The following is a 12,078-nucleotide window of genomic DNA, read 5'->3' on the forward strand; positions in this document are numbered from 1 at the left end:
ACAGCATGCAAATATAATTAGTGTATTATTGTTACTTACATGTTTTATGCATCGTGTCTCTATTTCCTCTTGGCTGTTACAAAATCCCCCCTTAGCTTGCCCCTCACTGTCTCCTTGTCCCCAGCTTCTGTTCTCATTCAGCCTCTCCCTGCTGCCCACCCAAGTGATTCCATGGGAGAAGAGCCCACAGGGAAGGGATGGTAGGAATAGCATCTGGAGGAGAGGGGTGCTTTCTGCCTTGCTCTTAACCCCGACAGGCAGAGCTGGAGAGAATTTTGGGGGTTGAGAGCAAGGCAGAAAGAGGGAAACTGCAGGTATGCGATATACAAATGAGAAGAAGGGCATTGTAAGAAATGTGGGCTTGGCTTAAACTTACATTTGGCAGAGGGTTTCTTTGCTTTGACACTGCACAGAGGCTATGCCCATGGGAGCCCAGTTTTCATCACATTACTTAATAAGCCTTCACAGCTGTGAAACACTGAGCTATATGTGCATACACTCAGTCTCCCCAGAGCACACGATAGTTAAACCAGTTATCACTGCTGCCTTGTGTAACTGACTTTCAGTATGAAATAAGCGGGGATTGTTTGATTTGCAAGGAAGAGAATTCATTCAAAGGGGCTCAAACCAAAAAGGGGAGCTCTCAGAGAAAAGCTCATTAGACCTGGGCCAAAACCAGACAACCACCAGGAAGTCTTTCCATCTCTTTCTTTTTGTGATCGCGTGATTTATATCTGGTATTCTCTGCACAGCTGCTTTAGACTTCTCTCTCTAGGCGAATCATTTTTTTTCTGCTCTATCCCAAATATAGCCAGTGCCTTAGATCAGGTCCCCTGGACCAAAGACTCTGGGATGGAGATTTGTGTGCAGCAAGTTCATTGGAAGAGGTCTTGGGAAAACCACTTTTAGACGAATGAAGGAAGAATTGGATAGGAGAAGTTAAACTATGGAGCAATTACAGCAGAGGCCTCAGCTCCAGGCAAGGGGAACAGGCCTTTGCATCCCCAACATTTATCAGCCATTGGATCCTGGCTGCCCCTTTGGTCACAGGTAATTCCTGGAGAGGGGCTAAGCTATGAGCAATGGGCAGCTACCAGTCCTGCAGTGGGGATACCAGTCCAGCTAGACTTTCATATCCCATCTCAAACACCAACTGAAATGGAAGGGTCCTTTCACTTCCCTTCCGGTTTGCAGAAGACAAGCTCTACTGGCCAAGTTTGATTAAGCGCCTTCACCTGCTCTGATCAGCTCTGACCCTGAAAGTGAAGTAATGAGGCATAATACCTTCTGGAGATTTACTAATGTGTCTACTGTAATCAGAAGCACAATTACAATTGTCATTGATTGTTAATGCAAATCAGTAATGATTTAGTAATCAGTTTCCAAAGCAGATAACATTTTATTCACATTCTTGCTCAAAAGCAGCTATGTCTTTGATGAAAAGGCAATAAGCATTTAGATAAATATGTTTTCAAAATCAGAATGCTTGTGTGTAGGGATGGGTGTGATAGGTGGTAGGGCATATTAGAAAAAAAGCACATTCATTTAGAAGACAAACTCAGTATTTATCTTTTAGCTGTATTTTTGTTTACCATCTCTCCAGTTTTGTCTTTTCCAGAATGTCCTATAAATGAAATCATATAGTATGCAGCCTTTTCAGACTGGCTTCAATCATTTAGCAGTACGCATTGAAGGCTCCTCCATGTCTTCTTCTGGCTTGGTAGCTCATTCCTTTATATTGTTGAATAGTGTTCGCTTGTATAGGTGTACCACAGTTTGTTTATCCATTCAGCTATTGAAGGACCACTTGGTTGCTTCCAGTTTTTGGTGCTTTTGAATTGGGCTGCTGGAAGCATCCACTCACAGGATTTTGTGTAGACATAAGTTTTCAAGTCAGTTAGGTAAATTGTTTTGGTGCATAGCTCCTGAGAGTGTGATTGCTGGATCATATGATAAGATTATGCCAGATCACCTAACTGTCCTCCCAAGTGGCCGCACTATTTTGCATTCCAATCAGCAATGAAGGAGAATTCCTGTTGTTCTGCACTTTGCCGGGCAGATATTTGGATTTCAGTTATTCTAGCAGGTACTGTAGAAGTATCTCCTTGTTTTGATTTGCATTTCCATAATGGCAAATAATGCTGAGCATCTTTTCATATGCTTATTTACTGTCTGTATATCTTCATTGGTGATGTGTCTGTTCAGAGCTTCTGCTCATTTTAGCATTGATTTTCTGGTTCTGTTAAGTTGTGAGAGGTCTTTGTGTTGATAATACAAATTTTTCAATATCCAATTCCTACTCCTTTAGTATTAACCTTAAAAACAAGGCCTGAAAACCTCTTCTGCGAACCCCATTTCCTTTGGCACAAGTGTGGCAAACAGCAGCTACCAGCAGTCTGTTTTGTACGGAAGACCAAATTTGGTGAAAGGTGGTTTAGGGTGGCAATGTAAAATGTGTGACAACGCAAGCTATTTAATGGGTACTTAAAATGTTTCCTCTATTAAAGTGGGTTTTCTCTTTCAACCAATGTGTTTTCAACTCTGGGAGCACATTAGAACCACCAGGGAGCAATTTAAAAAATCCTGATGTCCAAGCCTTATCTTAAAATAATTATTAATATCAAAAAATGTATACCCATTATAGCTGTATGAGACAAAACTACACACCCAATGGAATGACTATCACTAAAAAGACTGATCATAATAAGTGTTGGCCATGATATGGAGGAACTGGAATTCTCAAACTCTGCTGGTGGGAATGGAAAATAGGACAATAATTTCAGGAAATGGCTAATAATTTCTTATAAAGTTAACATAACCTTCTGCATGATGTGGCCTTTCTACTCCTAAGTATCTCTTCACATGTCCACCCAGAGACTTGTGAATGCTCAGAGCAGCTTTATTTCTCATAGCCCCAAATTGGAAGCAAATCAAATGTCCATCAACACGAGATGAATTAAAAAATTGTGTTAAAGTCACACAATAGAATACTATTCTGCAATAAAAAGGAATTAACTAGTTCTATAATCAACAATGTATATGAGTCTCAAAATAATTATATTGAGCTAAAAAAGCTAGATTAAAAAGAATATTTTATTATATAAAATTCTAGAAAATTCAAACCAATCTATAGCAACAAAAAGCAGATTAATGCTTGCCTGGGAAAGGCAGGGAGGGAAAAAGGGAGGAATAACGAAAGGATGCTTTTAGATGTTATGTACCCACATTGACTGTCTTATTGTGGTGATGGTTTCATGGGTGTATACATACATCAAAACTCATCTAGTCACACACTTTAAATGTGTGAACTTTATTGCCTGTCAATTTGTACCTCAATAAAGCTGTTAAAAAACATTTATACCTTGGATTGTTATTCAATTTGTGGTTTCAAAACACTCCATTTTTAAAAATGTACATCTTCATTGGAATCTTAGTCATCAATAATAAGGACAGAATTTAAAGTCTTTGAGAAATATTGGTACATAGAAGAGAAGGTCTGCTTTAGATTTTTTTTTTTTATCACAGAACATTTTGTTGTTGGAAACTTTGATCTGAAATAAAGTGTAGAATCAATGAAAGTGTAGAATCAATAAAGTGTAGAATCAATGAAGTGTAGAAAAAGAGAGAAAATTCATATATGAAATCAAATACCACTAACTTTCCAGAAGCTCATGGTCCCAGATGTCTGACACCATGAGTGCCAACAAGCCAATGGGTGCCACAGGGCCTCACCTCTTAGCCTGGGGTACGAGGAGGTGATGAGACGCTGGAGGCTGTGTTATCACAGCAAAGAGGTTTTTGTACCAGGACCAAGCAAGCTGGAAAAGCACAGGATTTAAGATAAACTAGTGTGCATATTTTCAAAACTTTAGAGCTCAAAACTTTATTGAACATCGTTTTCATCTGACTTAAAGATCTTTCACTTTCTTTTTTACTAGATCTATGTCACTTCTAGTTAAGAGGGCAAAACACACACGCTCTTCAGACTAACAGGTGAAACCCCATCATAGGTGGAAAAGAGTTCCAACTTAGTTGGTTCCAGTTTAGTTAATTTTTTGGATGGATGTCTGCCTGGCAAGATTATACTAGATTAAAGGTAGAAAAAATGTACATGAGCATTTATTGCACTCAGCTTTACATTCTATGATCTCAGGCAAAAGTAGAAGGTAATTCATTACTGAAAATTTAAATTTCTAATTAGAACCATGTCAAAAGTATGTCTCCAATTTTTTAATTAATTTAAACAGGTGACAAAAGCCATATTGTCTTTCCTTCCTGGAGCTATGCTCACTATCAGCCAATGAGATGGTATTTGGTAAAATCACTGTTTCTGGCAATAGTTCTCCATTATTTCAGTTCCTGTGCCTCAACTGATTCTAAGATATTTTATGATGATTAAAAAAGAATCATACTCAGACTTTCCCCAGAATATCTCTCATGATGTGAAGCTACTCCCAGCAACCTCCTGTGGACAGGGTCACAAAGACTGTGCCCCCTGCCCCCTCCCCACTTCAGTCTAGGGGACCCCCCATGGTTTAGAGCTCAAGAAGATGATACCATCACTCAAGAAAGGCCAATTCCTGTTAGGGTTTTCTTTGTCACATGGAAGGACATGGCAACGTCTGCTGGCCCTTTGCTCCTGGGTTTCATTGCTTTCATCTCCAGGTTCCAGTGGCCTCCTCTCTGAGCTTCTGTCTGTCTCCAAGAATCTCCAAAGGCCTGCATCTGAGCTTTCTCCATGTTTCCCTCTTAAAAGGACTCCACTAAACTGATCAAGACCCACCTTGAATGGGTGGGTCACATCTCCATCTAGTCAAAAGGTCACACCCACAATTGGGTGGATTACATCTCCATGGAAACAATCTACAATAGGTTTCCCCCCACAAGATTGGATTAGGATGAAAAGAACACAACTTTTCTGTGGAACGTAACTGTTTCAAACCAGCATAGGGCGTGGTGTGGAGACAAGTTGGGAATGAGTGGGGTCATGGATGAAAAAAAAAGCTGAGTGGGTGTTAGAGAATGGGTGAAGATGGAGGTTCCAGCTTCAAACATTGGGGCACAGATCTACTTCTCCATTCATTCCATGTGCACTAGTCTGGCAGAGTATTGGCTTGTTCTCTAGAATTATATATTGAGCGGTCAGCAGACACTCAGGTCTCACTTTTATTATGGGTTGAATTATGCCCTTCCAAAAAGATATGTTAAAGTTCTGTTTGTGCTCAACAGTTTATGGATTAGTACATTTCTGGACTTTCTAAGGAAAAGTCCTAGTTCCAGAATTGCTCTCCTCTTACTTCTGAGTATTTTTTTTGGGAGCTGCCCTATCACCTGCTGGTGAGTTCTCAAGAAACACAAAGTACTTTAATAATTCCCAAGGCAGTATGTGATCTTAGAAAGTAAAGTGAATTCCAGGAAATTATACATTGCATTTGAAAGCTGAAAAGACTTGTGTTTGGTTGTTTGGGTTTGCTCAATGCTTCCCTTAATTAATACAGATAACTGACCCAGCTCCAGATAAGTTAGGGCTGGTTCACTGATTAAGCAGGAGATCCCCATGGTTGATGGCACAAATTCATTATCAGGTTTAAATGCTATGCCATTTCTTCTCTGGGAAGGAGTCCATTTCTAAGTGAGAAAAGGAGAGTGAAAGGGTGTGGCCGACCCAGAGCACCTCACTTTGGGAGATGTGCTCACCCCGTGAATAGAATGGAGCGGAGAGCTTCTGTTCCCCGTTCATCTCAGGGCTCAGCAAGGGCCACAGCTTCTCACCCTCTCTCTCTCCATCGTTACTTGCTAGGAAGGAAGGTGATGATTTGGGGTGGGAATCAGCAAATGTGAAGAAGGAGCGTATTGACATTAGAGAAGAGAAGGCTGATAGATGACTTGATTACCATTTTTCAGTTTATGAGATACGTATCAGAAAAGCTGTTAATTCAAGATAAAAGCCTGAAAATGTGAGACCAGACTGATTGGTGCCTTGAGGTGCCTGTGGGTTCTTTCTCCATTTATCAACAAATGATCTGGGAGTTAGCTGACCATACAAGACCTTTCTTTGAATGTCTGATTAGGTTAGATTGTTCACTGGCCCCTGTCTGCAGTCTTCAGAGTCTCCTGAACTTGGAAGGGTATTTAGTGAATTAGGATCCATTTAGATGCATTCACTGGGATTTGCAGTAGGTTTAGCTCACAGACAAATGTCTGCATAAAAATGATTGGTACTTGTGATTGAAACATTTTGGTTTTTAATCTTGCTTTTTATTTTTTCTCCTCTCCTCTTGGGCTAGTCATTTTTTGAATTGGTTAATAGTTTAGAATCCTTTGGTTAAAAAACAAAGAGAAAGGGTGGATCTTGGTAATTCAGGTATTGAACCTTCCACTAGTGTTTACAAAGGGGTGGGGTTTGAGAAGTAAAGAACTGATCCGTTTTATAAAAAGAAGTAAAAAGGCAACAGAAAAAGAAATAAAACGATAATAGAGAGAAGAAAAAAAAAGAAATACGAGCAAGCAGATACAGCTAACTGAAACTGTTCAATATAAATAATGGTATGTGGTTGTGTATTTTTATGCTTCTCTTATTCTGTATTATTAAGAAATATTTAGAAAAAAAGAAGAAAGAAGTAAAATGAAGTGGGGTGTACTAGAAACACTGTGCCCTCTAGAAATAAAGATAGAAGGCATATTCCAATTATTTGTGAATATAGATGGGAAATTTAGTTAAAATACCAGAAAACAGAATCCAGTAATGCAATATGAAATGATATCTCTGCAAAGCAGAATTTGTCTTAAAAATGAAGAAAAATGATAAAGGGACCAAATCTTCCACTCTTCATTTCAAAGAATGAGACACAGACTGTGAGTGGGCACCATGAACATTGTCTTGTTTCAAGTGGAATTGGACTGAGATAGTCTAGAAGATAGTAATTATTCAAAGCCATTCTTTGGTTACTTCACTTATTCACCAGCACGTGCCAAACACTGACAGCCTGCAGACACCATTCTATGTGATGAAGAATCAATGCAGAATGAAGAATCAGGACTGGATACAAAAACTCAGACATGGACAGCTCAATACTACCTAATTCTAATGTAATTGTATTAAAACGTTGAATGAAGCTGCATGTGAGGTATAGTTTTTTTATTTTTATTTTTTCTCTCTATTATCGTTTTTCTGTTGCTTTTAATTTCTTTTTCTAAATCGATGCAGATGTACTAAGAAATGATGAATATGCAACTATGTGATGATATTAAGAATTACTGATTGTATATGTAGAATGGAATGATTTCTAAATGTTTTGTTAGTTAATTTTTTTTTAATTAGTAAAAAAAAAAGAAAAAAGAATCAATGCGGTTCTTGCCAATTCTAATTTGAAAACAAAGACAAATAATCCAAGAGAGGAACCATATACTCTGGGATCTCACATATATGAAATACCTAGAATGAGACTGAAAGTAGATTATAGGTTGGGGAAGTATTGCTTAATGGATGCATAGTTTGAAATGATGATAATGTTGGGATAGTGGGTATTGTTGATGGTAGCACAATATTGTCAACATCATTAGTCCTCTGAATTGCACACTTGGAAGTGGGTAAAAGGAGATGTTTAAGTTATGTATATGCTACTACAATAAAAAGTTTTTTCAAATGAAAAAAAAAAAAGAACTGATCCGCTCAGAGTGATGCTTTTTACTGTTAAGTAGAGAAGAGTATTCTTAAGTTTTGATAAGCTCAGTTTTCTCATGCATCTTCTAAGCCTAGGCTGACCTCCCACTGATGATGAAAGAACCCAAGAGGGAGAGACAAGGAGTAATGAATGAAATGTAAACGGGGGTGCGAGTGTAAATTATTGAGGATTAACACCTGAAGTCTCCCCTCCATGCTGTGCTTCTCGAGGTGCTGTTTCATCTTCGTACTGAAGTGTACACACCATTGACAAGGACCAGCCTTCTGTTTCACACCCACACTCAGCTCTGGGCTTGCAGCTTTTTTATGCTCACACCCAAGACTTTTAACTTCTAACTTATGTCAGGGTAAGCATTAAACATATGAGTCTCTCAGTGAATTTCTAGTGTGACTTGCCCAGAAAAATAACGACTTTATTTCCCTTTCCATAAAACTATGCTGAACTTGTGTAGACCAGTAAAAACCTCCTTAGAATGATACAATATTCTTAGGTGTGTTCATTTTTCCATAAATTGAATTGTAATGGATTGGATAATGCTTTAGCTTTCTTTATTAGGATTTAAATGATTTTACGTCAGCTCAGAATTTTAATTAATACTTAAACCAATGTCTCTCTCTATTCTGTGCTCAACCAATGTCTCTATTCTGTGAGAACAGAAATCATCAGTTTAGCCCCTTTCCTATTCTTTCCCACACACGCACACATACACACATGTGTTCATTTATGTGCTTATATACGAATAACATACATAGCTTTCAGTATTTAGCAGATGATCAATATCTACAATTTAGAGGAAAGTTCTGAGATCATTTAATCAGAATTTCCATCCTATTTAAGAAATTCTCCATCACATTTTTAACATATAGTTATCTAATGATTGGTAATCTTTAAGGACAGAAAAGTCATAATTTTTCAAGGTAGCTATGAAATATTCTGGGTGGCACATTTGAGAACTTAGCTTAAAATCTAGTTTTGAGCTGTCTTCTAGATATCAAAAAATTATAGTAACTTCCTGGGTGTCTGCTCTGGTTGACCATGAATAACTGGGGAGTTGTGTTAAGAAGGATTCTTAAGTAGTATCTGGGCTCAGAAGAAAAGCATGTCTTGAGCCATTAGTAGGCATGGTGGCGTTCAGCTGCACATCTGTCTGTCGTGAGCTGTGGGGCGTCAGCGATCAAAGCGGTCTGGGTAAGGGGGTCTGGTTGTGTCTACATATGCAGAAGAACTTGGTTATTTCAGAAAAGTGAGTATGTCTTATGTTGTTGACGATCTATTTCTCCTCCCACTAGACTGTGAGCTCTATGAAGGCAGGTTTTTATCTGCTTTTGTCTCTGCCCTGCCCGGTACCCAGGACAGTGTCTGGCACATGGTAGATGCCTGATGAATGTCTGTCGAATGCCATTGGATGACCTGTTTCAGTCTGGGTGTCATCTCCAGGGCAGAAGAGGAGAAAGGGGAGGAGGGAAGGAGAGAGTCCAGAAATGGCTGAGTATTCAACCAAAAAAGTTCTGGGGCTGGCTTGCCACAATCCTTGGGCACCTTGGCTTGCATCTCTGCTTTGTGTCATGTGGCAATCTCTCCCCCTGGCTCTGCTCTTCCTGTTTCCTCTGACTTCCAGTTTCTTCTTTCTTCTCCAGCTCGCTGCATCTGAATTTCTTCTGCTTAGAAAGGACCCCACAATATAGGTGAGGGCCCGGGCCCATTCAGTTGGGCCACACCTTAAATGAAATGGCATCTATGAGAGGTTCACACCCACAGGGATGCGAATTAAGATTACGGATAGGTTCTTTTGGGACTTGTAATTCAATTTATCACATCTGTTTTTTGTTATTCAGACAGAAAGGTTTTGTATAAGCTTTGTGATGCCTACTGTGTAGATAAGAGGGAACTTTCACACAGGCCTGGAGACTCTGCTCCCACTCCTTCCCCAGGACACAGATAGGTCCTGGCAGCTGTCTGTCAAAGCACAGCAGAATCTGCTTGGCACCCTCTGCCTTCTCCAGCACTTCTGTCTTATCCAGTGTCCACCCTGGTGGTTTCCCCTCAACTTTTATTTTTTTCTCTCTGGGTTTGTTTGCAAAAATATATGCTCTGGGGTGGGCCGTGGTGGTTTTGCAGGCAGAGTTCTCACATGGCAGGTTTGATCACCGGTGCCTGCCCTTGCCAAATATATATATATGCTCTGACCTCATCACTTTTTTCCAGCAATATCATTTTTTTATTTCTTCCATCTAAGTTCCTTTACTTCCTAATAATTTTTAATACTCTTGGCAAACAAAGTTACATTATAGACCATTTCTTCTTTAAGTATTCTGTTTTTCTCATATAATAGTAGTTAGTCTGTTAGTCTAGCTTAGAGACATTATCTTGAACCCATTTGTTTCGGTTTGCTAAAGCTACCAGAATGCAATATGCCAGAAATGGATTGGCTTTTACAAAGGGGTTTGATTAGGTTACACATTTACAGTTCTAAGGCCATGCAAATGTCCAAAATAAGGTGTCAAGAGGAAGATACCTTTTCTGAGGAAAGGCTGCTGGCATCTGGGTTCCTCTGTCACATGGGAAGGCATATTGCAACGTCTGCTGTTCTGTCTCTCCAAAATGTCTCTGGTCATTTCTTTTGGCTCTGAGCTCTCTCCAAAATGTCTCTGCATTTTCTCCTCTTACAAAGGACTTCGTTATGGGGATAAGACCCATCTTGAATGGGCTGGGTCACATTTCCATGGAAACAACCTAATCAAAAGGTCTTATCCAACAATAGGTCTCCCCATAATCTTTTCTGGGGTGCATAACAGATTCAGACTAATACACCGATATTTAAAGTATAGGTGCTATGCATATTGTACCCTTTCTAAATAGGTGGCTTCAGGTATCTGGGCATTGCTGAGAAACATTATGCTCTGGGATTGTGTGGTGGTGGCTGTTTCTTTAATAAAGCAGTGTGAAAATGTCAGCCTTGTCGGGCGTGCGCAGGGGGGGATGGAAACGTCCCCCTGCTCTGTTTTTTTTTAGGAAATGGTAGAAACCAGATTGCCACGTCCTGGGTTGCAGACATTGAGTTGCCTTCAGCCAAGTCTGCTCAGGTCCCTCCCGGGTTAAGCCTCATTATAAAAGGAAAGACTCCAAGTCCAAAATTGATGCTTAAGCCACATGGTTTACTGTGGCTTGACCTCAACCTTGTTGTTAAACACACTGCAGAAGCTTTTCCCGTGTGTTCTTCAAGTTAAATAAGCATGAGGAGGGGTCTGTGCTCAGTGGATTGAACTTCTGTTGGGAGACACTCCTAGAACTCCAGCCTCAGATGCATGGCTGAAGTGCATGGCCATGCCCTCAAATTACACCGTGGGAGGCCCAATCAGTTTTACAACCAAAGTGAAGATTTACCTGTGTGTGATCTTCACACTCCACTTAGATCACTATGGTTGTCTCATGACCCAGAGGTGTGGCCATGAACACAGATGTCAGCAGTGATGCAAGAAACTGTCATCCACATTTAAAAATCCCTGCACGATCAGCTCATCCCAGCCATCAGGGGCACAGATCCTGGGCCATGAAGCTTGTTTTCTGCCAAGCCATGTGTTCCATGGGCCCAACTTGTGTCTGTGAAGGGCTTTCCTTCATCTTATACATCAGCAGGAATGTAGTGATATAGAACTGATAGGCATGTTTAAATGGGATGCAAATTACCAAGACACATCACTTCCATGTTTGGAGCAGCCAAAGTCCAGGCTAGAGAGCTGATGAACTTCGAGTCTCTGCCTTGCCTGTGTGGGGTCTGCACATTTGGAGATAGCTCTGGTGAGAGTTTATTTAGTCTCATCTGGATTCCTTCAGCAATTTCTACTTCTCTTTCAACCACCATATCCATGAAAGGATTACTCAGAGGAGCTGTCAGGAACACACTTTTGGATTTCAACCTTCTTAAATCCAACAAGAAGCAAATGCAGCTGAATTTTAGGGGCCATTTGCTATGAAGTCTTTTAGATTTACTGCGAGGGTATGGCTAAAGTTGCTGTTCTAGTTTGCTAGCTGCTGGAATGCAACACACCAGAGATGGATTGGCTTTTAATAAAAGGGGATTTATTTTGCTGGTTCTTCAGAGGAAAGGCAGCGAACTTTCCACTGAGGTTCTTTCTTAACGTGGAAGGCACAGAATGGTTTCTGCTGGTCTTCTCTCCCGGCCTCTGGGTCCCAACAACTTTTCCCGGGGTGACTTCTTTCTGCATCTTCAAAGGCCTGGGCTGAGCTGCAAGTGCTGAGATGAGGTGTGTTGAGCTGCTTGGGCTGTGCTACATTGCGGTCTCTCATTTAAGCACCAGCCAATTAAATCAAACGTCATTCATTGCAGCAGGCACACCTCCTAGCCGACTGCAGATGTAATGAGCAACAGATG

The sequence above is a fragment of the Tamandua tetradactyla genome, chromosome 1 (assembly GCF_023851605.1).
Source record: "Tamandua tetradactyla isolate mTamTet1 chromosome 1, mTamTet1.pri, whole genome shotgun sequence".
NCBI lineage: Eukaryota > Metazoa > Chordata > Mammalia > Pilosa > Myrmecophagidae > Tamandua > Tamandua tetradactyla.